The sequence below is a fragment of the Grampus griseus genome (genome assembly GCF_964374135.1).
Source record: "Grampus griseus genome assembly, chromosome: 11".
Classification (NCBI taxonomy): domain Eukaryota; kingdom Metazoa; phylum Chordata; class Mammalia; order Artiodactyla; family Delphinidae; genus Grampus; species Grampus griseus.
This window is the reverse complement of record NC_139005.1, coordinates 80,057,567-80,072,855: the sequence shown is the minus strand read 5'-3', so window position 1 is coordinate 80,072,855 and position 15,289 is coordinate 80,057,567. Positions and strand designations below refer to the sequence as shown.

The window sequence follows — 15,289 nt, the reverse complement described above, 5'->3', positions numbered from 1 at the left end:
TTTATTCTTTCTTACCACTGCCTTCAAATAAAACCTTGATATAAACTCCATTCCAAGCTCCTGGATGGTGGCTCAGGTTTTTGTTTTTCTGGACGTGGGGGATTAGAGCAGTTTCAGTTATTAAAAATTCTAGCCCAATCAAGACTTCAATCGCATGTCTATTAAAAGATTCTCCTTCCATGTCCTCCCAGAGTCTTGAAGTGGGAAGTGGGGGAGGCAGTGTCTGCCTTTTCTTTCTTCCTCTTTCTACCTCTTGCATCTACTTGCTAGATGCTCCAGGGTTAGGTAGCAAGGAGGGGCTAGAAGTTGAGGAACTTTTTTTCAGAATAAACCTAGTTGGTGTTAGTCTGCAAAAACCCTCTGCATAGTCGACATCCAAATACTGACCATTTATCAAATAGGGTGCTTTTGTTGGTTCTTTGGGGACACCCACCCTGTTGGAGACCTCTGAGGTTGAAACATTTCCTGATGTGGGAGAGGTAGTCTCCTGCTGCCCTCTTGTGTCATGCCCTCAACCCTACTCCAGCAGTTCACACTGTGTAACCTTTTTGCTGAGGCAGTCTGGACCCTGGTGGGCAGTGTTCTTAGATGGGGTGCTTTTAAGGAGGCTCTAGCCTGGCTCTCCTCTGCAACATCCATTTAGCCCAGGTTACCTGGCATGTTGCCTCTCTAAATCCTAGCAGTACAGTGTTCTCTCTTTGCTCTCCATCATAGATAGCTCCAGCCGGCCTCTCCCCTTTGGGCTTTACTAGGTGAGAATCAGGCACCAGTCTCTGTGTTCCCCAAATTCCAGGAAACACAGATCAAACCCTCTAGTGATAGGCAGAAAAATGCCCCCCACAGATGTGCCTGCCTTAAGCCCTGGAACCTGTGAATATGTTACCTCACATGACAAACTGTTGCTTTTCTGGAAGCTCCTCCTACGCGGTTTGGGAGGGCAGTGGCGTAATTTTCTACACCATGGGACTAACAATCTTGTTGGCACTCTTTCTTGTATATAAGCTAATGGTGGATGTCTTGGTGTGTCCAGCACATTATTTAAGCACCCTCACTCCCTCAGTCACAGTGTAGAGGCAGAAAATGTCCCATTTAATATTGTTGGACAAGTTTTGTAAATCTTTGTCCCTTGTTCTGTGTTTCAGTACAAGCACATATAGACCATTTCTAAGCATTTCCATTACTCATTAGCTACCTGAATTCCTCTGCTGCACTAGGACTCCTTGATGGAAATCCTGTTACTGAGTGTCCTCTGCATTTTGGTGAACACATCCCTCATGTTGGGCTCTGTATATTTTTGCTCCTTTTTCTGGTCTGAAATTAATTTCTGCAACCAAGTCAGTTCCTTCACTTTCTCATTGTATTTTATGCACATTGCCAGCAGGACATCATGCCTTATGTCGATGCCTTCCAGAGCATAGGTAGAACTTCAGGTTTAGGTGGGTTGGAGGGGCTCTAAAGATCAGCTCTTTCATTGCTTCTTTCCTCCCACTCCGGAATTTTGAATCATCTCTCCTCACTGTCATCCAGGATATACAAGTATGGGATCCAGGGGGGGTCATACTACTTCCCGTGTTTATTCCATTATGGAGATTTTCTTTGAGCTCCTTGAAGGCAAGGACCAAATCTTATTACCATGGCAACACCAGCCCCAACTCAGATCCTGGAGCAAAGCAGGAAGTCAGTGAATGAATGAGTGAATGAACAAATATTATTGGGCCCAAAACTGGCTTCTCTGTGGCTTCTATAACATCTTCCTTGGGACGATTCAGAATGATTTATTAATTCTCTTCTTTGCAGAATGACCTTTAACTGTATAAAGCTATTTTGTCCTAATTGAGTCTTTTCTTCTCCTATATTTTCAGTCCCCCAAAGGATATTTCTACACATCAGTTACAACCCTTTCTACTTTAGTTTTCTGATAGCCTCTTAAGGAAGGTTCAGTTTTCTGGAATGAATTCAGCATGACAGTGGGCCGGAAGTGATTGCGTAACTATTGCAAAAGGCTGTGGTTTGAATCTTTCCCAAAGTCTTATCTGAGCAGCCCAGATGCAGCACTGTGCCAGTAGTCACAGCTTCTCTGTTTCTCATTGTGTAGTCTGCAGATAGCCCTGCTGAGGGCTGAGGGTTTATATGGAAGGCGTTCATGGTGTGTTTTAAGTGTAACAGGATATCAAATGGAATTTTTCATGGTGTCTTGATATTTCATCTGAAGCCCCAGTGCTGAGAACAAAAAGTGATAATTATCCCTAGATTTCTGCATGGTGTACTAGCGCTGCCACATGCATGCAGAAATTGTGAAAAGACAGCAAAACTGGTATCAACCTTCCATCACATACTTCCAACTCATGCAGGAGAAAGGGTTTGATTAAAGACTCTCTGGGGTAGTGGACGGTACTGTGGCATTTCCCTTTCTCTTCTTATGAGGTGACCCTTGAGAGAATTGGGGGCTCCAGTGGTACCCTGGGATTGAAATAGAGCAGGGTGGAGAATTCATGGAGAAATGGATGTGTGTCTTTGGAATTTAGGGATATGAATGAGTGGGACCTGGTGCTTGCTTCCTGCCTGGTGAGTCTGGAATGCGGGAGGCTGGTCAGAACAAACAGTGATCCCTAAATGAGTGAAGAGGGCAACAGTGAGCATGTCTGCGCTACCAGAACTTCTAGGGGTGAGGACATGCGTCTTCCAGGAGTTACAGTGGAAGACAGCTGGCCTTGAACCAGGAGCATTGCTGGTGGGGTGAAGGGACCCCAGCAATAAGCTGCTCTATGATATATTTCTGAGTAGGAGCTGAGCAGTTTGCAAGAGACTTCTGGGAGAAGTGGGAGAGTGCATTTGCTTTGGAGGGGGCTTTCCAGCTGGCTAGTCCGCACAGTGAGCCTTTGAAAGCCCCACAAATGACCCCACTGGAGAGAGCCAGCAAATGGGCTCCTACCTCAAGACCAGGGTCTGCTGTGTTGTAACAGTACCGGCCATGAAAGAAACACTTGCTTCTTTTCCTCTAATCCCCCTGCCCCATGCTTTGACCCTGGAGAAGCCGGAAGCAGCAGTGGCGGGGGAGGTGGGGGGGAAGGACAGTGAAGGAGATGGAGGAAGGATAGACAGTACTTCCTTTCCGTGCTGTAGGCTGTAGTCACTATGCCTTAGGTTGGGGTGGAGCTGGGGTATGGTGATGGGGGACTCTGATTTGAGTATGTGATTGAAGTTTTAAACAGGACTTTTTAATGAGTTTTTTTTTTTTGGTCTGTGAAAAGCGGCATGTGGGATCTTAGTTCCCAGACCGGGGATCAAACCCCAGCCAAGCAGTGGAAGTACAGAGTCCTCACCACTGGACTGCCAGGGAATTCCCTAATGAGTTTTAATTCTTGAAAGTAAGTTTAAAAATCTCGGGTAGACCTGAGATATTGCCCAGAGGTGGGGAAGGATGATTTGACAGAACATGTTGGGAAGGAGTGATTAGAGAAAAATAAAACTATTACCTGGTGTACACCACCAACTTTAGCCTGTCTGGTAAACTGATTAAATAAACAGTAATTTTAGGAAAATTACAGGAAGGCCGGGCCTGAGGGATAGGTAGGTAACAGACTATTCTCTGGAACCTTGGTATTATGGACTCTTTGTTTTTCTGAAGTTTTTAATATTTCTGTTTAATATTTTAAAAGTTTTTATTTTGAAATGATGTTATAACGACAGAAAAGTCGCAAAAATAGTACAGAGTTCCCAAATACTCATTTCTCAGCTTCTGCTAATGTCAACATCTTATATTGATATAACCATAGTGTAATGATCAAAACCAGGAAATTAACATTGATACAATACTACTAACTAATCTATAGACATTATCTGAATTTGCCAGGTTCCCCATGAATGTTCTTTTTCTGTCCAGAATCCAAATTGCGATCCCACATTACATTTACTATCCACAGTCTCCTCCTTAGTCTTTCTTTGTATCATTAAATTTTAAGATTGGAAAAGATATTAAAGGTCCCCTAGATGAATCACCCAGTATATTCTTGAATCCCCTCTATAAAAATCCCTGCTAATCAGTTTTTTTGGTAAGAAGACACCTCTAGTGACAGTCTGTTTTAATGGAGCCCAGCTCTATAAGGAAGTTCATAACTGTGATTCTCTTTCTTAAAGCTTCCACTTATTGATTCTGGTCCTTACCTGGTCCTTGCCTTTAAAATAATCCTTCTATCTGATGGCCTTCAAATATTTGAAGACCATTATATTTCTACTTGCCCTGAAGCCCCATCCCCCATTCCTGCCACCAAATCCTCTCTTCTTTAGGCTGGCCATCTTCAGTTCCATTAACTGTTACTCATATGACATGGTTTTAAGTCATCTCACACATGGATCACTCTATCCCAAACAAGCTCCAGTTGTATATACAGGTGTAGATGTGGGTCTCTCTATTTGTCTATGTGGTGCCTGAACAGAGAAAAATCACGTATCATTCTCCACATTCTGTGTCCTATCTCAGCAGGCCAAGATTACATTAACATTTGGTTCGTTTTTATAAAGATAAGCAGGGAGTAGTTAGACATGCTAATTAAATAGCCATTTTTAGTGAACTTCAGTGGGTGATCCAGACTCCTGTGTGAGTTGCTAAGACAAGTTTGGTATCTTTCTCAGAGATATCTTTGGGCATGGAAAGCTGGACAAGGTAAGAATGTTTTCAATACAAATTTGGATTGACAAGTTTCCAATTGAAAATCATGGTGCCTGGCTACAAGTTCCTGGTATATCTTCTCCAAAAAAAGAAAAGGCAATACATTTTCAAAAACTAGAATAAACTTTTAATGTATTGGCAGAACCTGGGAGAACTTTCATTTACTGAACAGCCAGTGGAAATGGATTGAGAAATGCAATGTGGCCGGAAATAGAGGAAGTATTTTTGTTTAAAAATAATAAGAGGTACAAACTATTATGTATAAAATAAGATACAAGGATATATTGTATAACATGGGGAATATAGCCAGTATTTTATAACAATTATAAATGGAATATAACCTTAAAAATTGTGAATCACTATACCATACACCTGTAATCATATAATATTGTACATCAACTATACTTAAGTAAAAAAAAAAAATTAAAAAAAATTCTCAAAGGACTATTTTTCAGTCTTCTACTGCCCGTACCCTGGTTCAAAATGCAGGGTATGTTTTGACCTTACCTGTACAGTGTGGGTATTGCTGGAGGAGAGGCCTGGAGTATTCCTCTCCTCACAGTTCCCATGGGTATCTCTCTTTCCTCATACTCTCATAGTCTGTAATTTCCAGAGATGAATGGCAGGAAAGCACGAAGGGATTGGGGTTGGTGCATTTCATTTTGGAGATGAGCCCTAGTACGAGTTAAAGCTAGGACACTTTGCATCTGTTCAGAGAGTGAGAGAACCAACAGTGGAGATGCAGTAACACTAGATGAATTTCTGCTTGATCCTGGGAATTGGGCCAAGGAACTGTCAACAGCTTTCTCTCCAGAAGCGGATTTCAGAGTGGAGTTATACTAGCACCTAAGTGATGCGAAGGAGAAAAGCAGTCCCTGACATTCAGGAACTAGCCCTTGGTGTCATTATAGGCTGGCCTGCGCTCAGTTAAGTTTTGATGTGCTTTTGTTGGACATGAGTAGTTTCACAGGACATCAGCATCAGACAGGGCCACTCCATGACCAGGATGCTTCAAAGCCAAAACAAAGAGCACTTGGTAATTATGTCTGAACACAGACAACACATGAACATTGTCCAAGTCACAAAATACCAAGAAGCCTCTGCCAGCTAAAATGAGTAATGGCTGTTTCCTTGTCGATTATACCTTCCACCTTGCTCCATTCTGCCCTCCCTATAAATCAGTCTTACTAAGATACACAGTGATAAAATTGTCCTGGCTTTCTGACACTGCCTAATTCGCCACATCACCCAATCAAAGCCCAAATCCAAAAATAAGTTCTTTCTACATCCTTGTACTGAATTGCCCTGTGGTTCCCCATGTCATAATTCTGTCTTACTACAACTGGTAATAAATCCAACTTGTTCAATGCAAAACTGATTGGCCTTTGGTTTGAGGGCGAAGGACAGAGAATGGGATGATACATACTGGGCAAATACCAATTAAGTGTTAATCTCTTTTCTTTCAAAGATAAGCAAACAATAAAATGAAACAAGACATGGGGTCTAGGGAAAAAACTACTGTTGAATAAAGAAAAAAGAACAGCATCCCTAGACTCGGTTGGGGCCCCTAGCTATACATTTCTATAACTTCCAGTTTTGTACTGTTCATCGTAGAATTCTGAGGAAACTAATATTTATTAGAAAAATTAAAATCCTAATTGGAAGTATTAAGGAGCCAAACTAACACTGTAGAAAATGGAAGTGGTAACATTGAGAGGAAACTTGAGAGGTTTTCCTAGACTGAAGAGAAGGATAATGGGAAAGCACATAGTAGACCTACAGTGATTCAATCCAAGAAGGATTTGTGTTCATAATGAAGAAACAAGAGCGCTTTTAATGGAAGCAGTGCTAGTTACTGCAGACTCGCTTGCTCAAAACGCATTCCAACCCTCTGTAGAGCCAAGTCCCACTCTTCCCACAGTTGCCTGCAGTTTCGAATATGATTTAGGTTCTTCCAAGATGACGCACTCAAGTGAGACTGGATTTAGAAGTGAGTCGTGTGGGAGAGAAGCAGGTAGGGAGGTCAGAGGCATCCAGTTTGCTGGTGCTGATTATGGCAGAGGCAACTCTGGAGGCAGCTTTCCAGTTCGGCGGTCGGCTTCCTGGTGGGGGCAGAGGCGGCAGAGTTTTGGAGCCAGCTGGTGTGGCAACAGCTCTTGTCTTGGCAGGAGCCTCCTGACTCTACACTGCCCTGTGGGGGCCGGAGCAGCAGCTGTACTGGCAGCCCAGTTCTCAGATGTGCATCTGGGAGTCACTCACGGAAGGTCAGTCTAGAGCAGCACTCTCCTATAGAAATGTAAGAACACACGTACATCGTTTAAACTTCTCTAGTAGCTGCAGTTGCAGTCCAAAGAAATAGGTGACATTAATTTTAATAATATATTTTGTTTAACCCAATATATCAAAAAATAGTATAATTTCCACATGTAGTCAAGATATCACTTTTTTCGTACTGATGCGTATCTTACCTGAGACTAGCCACATTTCAAGCACTCAGCTGTCTGTGGCTCCTGTATTGGACAACACAGGTCTAGAGTCCTTTTTTTTCCATTTTCCTGGCAATTTAGTAAATAATTTAATACCTTGTAATAAATTTCTCTCTGCTTAAACTTGTGGGTTGTGTTTTCCACAGTTGAACACTGGCTGATATAGAAGCAATACCAGATAAATAAACATAAAAAGGACTCAATCTGTACCAGCAAAATGAATGAAAAGAAAACCATACTTAGACACACTGGTACAAATTCTTTGAACTGCAAAGATGAAAGAACCTCAGATGCATTCAGACAGCCTCCCTTGCCCCCTTGTAAATCTATTAAAGAAAAATATACAGATTGGCCTTAGCCTTCTTTCCTGCAAAGATAAATGGCAGAAGGAAATGGAATGATGACTATACATTTGGGGGATAGAAGGTATAGCTTGAGAATTTTATACTCAGCCAAGTTGTTTTTCAGGTGTAAACATAGCAGAATGACAGATGTGTAAGGGCTCATGAAACATACCACGCATAGAGCTCTCTTGAAAAAGTTACTCGCTGATGTTTTCTTTTCCATATCAACCTTCTCCTGTTTTGCTTCTGCCTCTTTTAGTTTCATAATTTCTTGTTCTTTTTTTTTTTCATGGCTACTTAAAAATTAAAAAAATTACTTTTCTTGAGGATACTAAAATACATTTATTTAAAAAAAATTTAAAGTGTGTCATTTTAATTTTCTTTTAACAGCGATTTCATCCATTGATTGTAATGGAGTTGGTGTTCTTTCTTAACATTACTTTTCTTCCTGTGTTTTGGATTTCGGTTTGCAGGCCCTTCTTGAAAGGAAGATTTTATATCTTTATTATTCTCTCTGCCTATTTTCTCTCTCTGATCCCCTGCACCCCGACTCTTGTGGTTTTGAGGTTTGTCTCCACCTGGTCCGTGGGGTCCCCAGGTCTTATATTGGCTGCTTGGTGCTCCTGCCCCACAATGATGTTGGGGATGTCACAGATACAGTCACTGAGCCCATAGACAGCTTGGCTGGCAGCCAAGTGGAAAGGCTGAAGTGTGCCCTCCTAAGCTTGCAGCATCACAGATGCCGTGGTCAAGGTCGCAGGCAGCCGCTGCTTTCAGTTTCCTTTCTTGAGTTGGGGAGCCTCACTACAGGCCCTGGTCTCAGGCCAGGAGCCTGGCCTCCCAAGGGGTATTCCTATTCCTGTCGCTAGGGGCGATAGTCAGCCTGTATGCTCTGGGCGGGCCCAATTGTTTGTTTCCATCCAGAGTTTATTCTAGTGGTTGCTGCATCCGTGCTCACTGTTTGGTGCCTGTGTTGTGCTGGTTATTAATATTATCAGTATCAACCTGACCTGTTAACCCCACAGAAGCTGAGTTTCTGGCCACTTCAGATTGCTTCTTGACCTGGAGCCCAGGAGGCCTGTAGCTGTCACTGCTACATCTAATGCTTTGTATTTCTGTTCCAGTTCTGGGCATTTGTTCATTTTGTTTTTTAAACAAATGTAAAATTTAAAGTTAAAAAAATAAATAAAAATTGAGGTATAATTGACACACAACATTATACAGTTGACCCTTGAACAACTCAGGGGTTAGGGGCGCTGACACTCTGCACAGTTAAAATTCTAAAAATCTGGGTATAACTTAGCATCGGCCCTCGGTATCTGTGATTCCTCTGCATCCTCAGTTTCCTGTATCCACGGTTCAGCATTGGCAGGGTTCAACCAACTGTGGACGGTATAGTACTGTAGCATTTACTGTTGAGAAAAAAATCTGTGTACAAGTGGACCCATGTAGTTCAAATCCATGTTCAAGGGTCAACTGTGTTAGTTTCAGGTGTTCAACATAATGATTTGATATTTGTGTATGTTGCAAAATGACCACCACAATGTCTAGTTAACATGGCTGTGACTTTTATTTTCTTCTGTATTTTATTTATTTAAAAAATATTTATTTATTTATTTGGCTGCACTGGGTCTTAGTCGCGACACGTGGGATCTAGTTCCCCGACCAGGGATCGAACCTGGGCCCCTTGCATTGGGAGTGTGAAGTCTTAGTCACTGGACCACCAGGGAAGTCCTCTTTTGTATTTTATCTATCAGTAAAGGAGCAGAAGAGAGGACCTCAAGATATATACTTACAATGTCATCTTGGCAAGAAGTTTCTTAAAGATGTGGTCTAGATGACCAAGACGTATATCAAAGTGAAAGTCATAGTATTAAAGTATTGCAGTATTTTAGTTTTAAAGAGTTGGTGGAGAGTGCCAAAATTTACCAAATAAAGTCTAATTAATTGACTAATTGTAGACACAAAACAGAATGTGTTAACATTCTTTAAAGTGAATATATATAATTTAAAAATAATAATTTTCCTAAAATATAGTGTTATTATAATATGTGATATAATAATGGAGGTGAGTGAAAGGTAATAAATGCTATAAAATTAATAGACATTGTAAACAAACACACATTCATTTAGAAATGGGAAAAAAAGAAGAAACAATTTATATATTTCATAGTTTAAAGTAGAGATTAAAAACTACAACTATAGACGATTTAGAGAATATGGGAAATGAGAACATCATAAGGAATGAGGCCAAAATTGTGTTCAGCAAATTGATATTCTTAAGGGAGTTCATTATTCAACAAGCAAGCATTCAACCTAAGAAACAAACTGAACCAACTTAAGGAAAGCAGTGGTAAGAATGAAATATTAAGTAAACTATTAACAGAAATCTCTGACTTAGAAAACAGAAAAACTGTAGAATTAATACATTAATTTAAGAGCCAATTCACTGAAAAGCCAATATCTTTGTCAAGAAAACCTTGGGAAAATAGAGACGGAAAGAGAAAAAAAATTTTTAAAGAGAAATAAGATAAAATTATAGGCATAGAAGTGGTTAAACTTTTATATTAAAAAGTTCTCTTCTGTAAGAAGAATTACTGAAGTTTATACGAATGGAACAATAGGAAGGCTGGGACTTGTTTTAAAATACAGTGCTTCGGGCTTCCCTGATGGCGCAGTGGTTGAGAGTCCACCTGCCGATGCCGGGGACACGGGTTCGTGCCCCGGTCTGGGAAGATCCCACATGCCACGGAGGGGCTGGGCCCGTGAGTCATGACCGCTGAGCCTGCGCGTCCGGAGCCTGTGCTCCGCAACGGGAGAAGCCACAACAGTGAGCGGCCCACGTATGGAAAAACAAAACAAAAAAAATTTACAGTGCTTCTTGGCTATGAGATGAGTAAGGTCTGAGGATCTAATGTATAACATGGTGGCTATGGTTGTTAATACTGTATTGTGTTATTGAAATTTGCTAAGATTTTAGATCTTAAATGTTCTCACCAAGAAAAAAGAAGATAAATATGTGATAAAGTGGATGTGTTAATTAACAAGATTGGGGGAATCCTTTCACAATATATACGCCTATCAAATTATCATTATGTATACTTTAGATATCTTACATTTTTATTTGTTAATTATGCCTCAGTAAAGCTGAAAAAAATATAGGGCTCCATTTATAAAAGGTGATTGAGGAATAAATGAAAGAATATTGGCAAAAATGTTGATTACTTTTAAGCTGGGTAGTGTATATGTGGAGATCCATTACATATTCTCTCTCATTTTATGTGTGCGTAAAAATTTCTGCAGTTAAAAGTTGAAAAATTTAAAAGAGAATGTCATGTTTGACTCTATGGTAATACATTTAGAAATCTTCCTAATGAAGTAGATGGTTTTCTGAGAAAACACATTACTAAAACTGACTCAAGAAGTAGAAAATCTGAAAGAAAAGCAACCCTGGAAGAACTTATAAAAGAATTACCTCCAAAAGAGATTCTGAGATCTGTTAATGTTATTAGTGCATTTCTTCAAGAAACACCAAATTCTTATGCTCTGTAAATTATGTCGAAACAAATGATACCATCAAATTCATTCTATAAAGTTAGCGTAACCTTACCACTAGGACCTGATAAATGAACAGCAAAAATATGAAACTAGAACAGTTTTATGTGCAAGTATTTATGGGAAATTTCTAAATGAAATAACAAAGAAATTAAACTCAGTTGCATTCAGCTGATTAATCTCCACTTAAGCAATTCATTAGATTAAGAAAAGTTCATCATTTCCTCTGTAAAACGTACTGACTGATGACCACAGAAGGACGAACGCTCAAGATCAGTTTGCTCTGGTGTGTTCTTGCAGTTTTGTTCAGATAATAACGTTTCCAAACCAGTTTATGTCAGTTTCATTTGTTTCGGTATTTATGCAATCTAATTAAGCATTTGTGTACACTGATAAAATATGATTGTGGAAAAAAGAATTGTTCCTGTGAAAGCTAAATTGAATATATTGGGAGAACTCGACACAAGTGAGGCAGTAAAAAAGGATAAGACAAGTGTAAAATTTGGGAAAAATTGCTCTCCTCTCTGCTGTCTTTGCTGTGAGCTTTATCCTAAATGTATTTCCCCAAGCTGGTTGACAGTAGCTCCTGAGGTTATGTGCTTCATTGTTCTTGTTTAGGAATAGGAGTGTCTTTGTGTCAGTATTTAAAGCAACTTATTAGACAGATTTGGGTCACATGCCCACCCTGGACCAATCGTAGGGCACGGCTTATGCTGATTAACTTGGTCAAGGTCTATACCATAGCTGGGGTTGGGGGTGGAGCCAGCTTTTCTGGACCCACTTGTATCCCCTGAAAAGCATTAGGAGGCTACTGGGAAGGGGGTGAGTGTGGATACTGGGGAGATAATCAACAAATATCTTTTATATCAATGCAAATTATGTCATCAACATAGTCAATTAAAAAAAAAACATGGTAATTGTAATGGAGTAAAAGACATTCTCTATAAAAATATTTGGCAGATTAAAGAGTAAAACACTAATATCCCCAAAGAAAAATAGGCAAAGTTCATAAACAGAACTGACCAATAAGTATGTGGAAGGTACGTAATTTCAATAGTAATCAAAGAAATGAAAATAAAAGCTATTATGTCATACCACTTTTTGCTTAATCAGCTGACTAAGTATTATGCAAGGAGCAGGGTTGTCCCAAATAACCCTGTGTGCTTACCTGGTGTTGTAGACAGAATTGCACCCCCGACAAGATTCACAGGTTGAAGCTCTAACCCTCCATTTGACTGATTTGGAGATAAGCCCTTTAAGGAGATAATTAAGATTAAATGAGGTCATAAGTGAGAGGCCCTAACAATAAGATTGGTCCTTATAGGAAGAGGAGGAGATACCAGGAGCACATGTGCTCAAAGAAAGCCCATGCGAGGACACAGTGATGAGAAGGAAGCCGAGGAGAGAGGCCTCAGGAGAAACGAAATCTGCCAACACCTCGATCTTGGACTTCCAGCCTGCAGAATTGTGAGAAATACATTTCTGTTGTTTAAACCGCTCCAGACTGTGGCAGCCCTAGTGGACTATTAAGTTGCCTGGGCCAGAGGCTAACAGGGCTCAGGGCCTTGCTCTTCCCCCAGCTGGAGGGGCAATCCCCAAGGTCACCTTCTTGAGGAACTTAGGCTTCCTCGCCCTACCAAGGGAGGGACTGAACTGAAACATCCTTGGGGCTCCAGGGTCTCCAGGTGCTGGGTAGCTGGCGTTCCAAGACAATTCCTGTAAATAGCTGGCACCCCCAAACCAGATTGCTTGGCATGCTGGTAAGGCTGCCCTCTCATGCTTGTCATATAAGAAAGAATAGGGCATGGGTCCAGCAGACCCTGGCATGCCTCTTCATGGGCTGATGGAGTGACCGTGGGTCCTTGTCATGCTGACCCTGGCCTCGAAAGCTTCTTTATCCAATTAAGCTTATTCCTTAGCCCATGTCATGGGATGTTGTGAAATTTCACCCAAACCCTAGTGCATTACATGAGGAGACCCAGAAGAGAACATATGACACAAAAGAGAGATTTAAGAAATGATATACTCAGTGGTGATGAGGTACAGGTAATGGACATTCTCATCTTGTCTGTTAGCCTAAGACTATTTTACAACCCTTTGCAGAACCAATTTATGATGTGTTTAAAGAGTCCTCAGTATATCAATTTTTAAAAATTATGGGAATATACTTATTAAGTAGTGAATTCATCGCTATGCATCAAGATACCAGGGAAATTTAACAAAAGTATATAGTGTTGAACAGAAAGCATTTTAGCTGTAGCATTAGAGTGAAAAATGCATAAAATTCTATTTTCTTCCACCGGAGACTTTATACCTATGTTGTTATTGATAATTTTCCAGATAAGTTTCTAGAGAACAACAGAAAAGCTGCCACTTCCTGATCACAATTTCAATGGCAATCTTTAAAAAAAAAATAAATAAAAATATTAAAAAAAAGAAAAATCACGCAGGCAGAGACAGACCCCACTAGAACCTTCTTCACTAACCATTCTTCCGGGTTCACTAATTTGATGTTGTTTTATTTTCTGTGACATTAAATTCAAGTTTTTATTTAACCATCAATTTTTTTTACTCTCTCTTAAAAAGAATTATATTAAAGGTAGTGTAGCCTTCTGCGTTCTTAGGCGAGTAGCCCAGGTATCAGGTAGCCAGACAGACCATGTGTTTTGGTACTCATTTCTTGACAGTGCTCTGTACATCAGTTGCAAAGGATTCCTTAAAATGAAATCTGGGATTTCTGCCATGGTTCTTTGTTACCGAGTACATTCTGAGGAACATACATTAATAGATGATCAATTCTTTTCATTTCTAATGGGAAGGCATAGAAAACTACCATAAGAAAGAATTGTTTCTGCCATTAATTCCACTTAATCCTTACCCACCTGCATCACTGGATATTAAGTATTATAATAGATAAACTGAAAGTAAATTGTCAGAGCTTTTGAAATCCAATCTCCACAATTATTGCTTACCACTGGGGGATCAGTGTCACAACTCTGTAATATTTGTTTAGTCTAATCCCTCCTTCACTAATTAGAAACACTAAAAGATCACAGAATTTCCCTTCCTGGCCCTTCCCTCAGTGGTGGTATTTGTAAAAAATAAAACCAAAACTGAACAAACAAAAACCCACTGAATACCCAAGAGCCAACTAAACCCCCCATGGCACTCACCAGTGCTCAGGTGACAAAGCCTGGGGTAGGGGGTGGGGAGCTTGGGAGTAATGTTAAACTGGCACTGTAAACAAGGACACTGTGCAGAATGCTACTTTCCTATGTGAAACAATGAGTGACAACTTCATCTGAAGCAAAACAACTCACCAGACTTCTACTAACCAACTTCTTTTCCTTGATCTTAAAACGAAGTCTTATTTACGGAGTGCCTCCCAAGTTCAAGGCGCAGTAGTGAGCATGATGCCTCTGTCATCTAACGATAACAAAGTACTTTGCAACTAGGCTTTCTGATGTACCAGACAAATGGAAAGAGAAGACAGCCACACCAGAGACCAAAAAGGGAGGTGGGAGTGGGGAAATCAACTTTTAAGATTCGTCACATTTGTCAATGGCAATTTAAAAAATATATCTCTGTGCCCGCCACCCTGCTTTGAGGGCTAAAGCTGCAACTGGAACATTTAACATGAACATTTAGTGTTAAATTTGACATTTAACATTCAGACGAACAGTGAGGCCATCTTGTGGCCACTTAGAGAAGTTTCCGCTTTCCGACACCCAGTGCTGTTTGCGTTCCTACACTTGCACCCCCTCATGCTGAGGTGGGACCTTGAAACTGAGGCTGCTGCACAGTGGTGAGGACTTTTGGTATCTCCTTAACGAAATCTTCTGGAATGAGTCCAAGATTCAACTGTCAAATTTAAATTCCATTGTTTGTGGGCTGGTGCGTGTTGTAGGATTTCATGCTATGTGGTTAATATGTATGCACGTGTCCTGTCACCTGTTTACAGCTAGATTCATCTGTCAATCATCCTGTTGAAATGGAAAGTTCCTAAAACAATAAAGTTCTGCTGGAAACATATAACAACGGGATACCGTAAACAGAAGCAGGGCCAGGTTGGAAGGACAGCACAGAGAAACACATTTCTGGACTTCCCTAGTCCCAGTCCTTTGTGAATTATTTGTAAACGATATTGCCAGTTCTCAGAAAACATATTAACCCCTGTGTGGGTGAAAGAAATATTATTACGATGTAAAGAACAGGTGGGTCATGTTTTCTAAAAA

General features: G+C 40.5%; 1 long non-coding RNA gene across 3 annotated transcripts in view; it reads left to right on the top strand.

Annotated features, from left to right (window-relative positions):
- Positions 1-15,289, top strand: part of LOC309829296 — a 436,099-nt gene that overhangs the window by 59,015 nt on the left and 361,795 nt on the right. Inside the window, exon 2 of one of the 3 annotated variants that reach the window (XR_014297394.1) lies at positions 12,379-12,521. The exons of the other annotated variants lie outside the window; for them this stretch is intronic. This is a non-coding gene — a long non-coding RNA (uncharacterized lncRNA). The remainder of the gene's footprint in view (positions 1-12,378; positions 12,522-15,289) is intronic. 3 annotated transcript variants of the gene reach the window in all.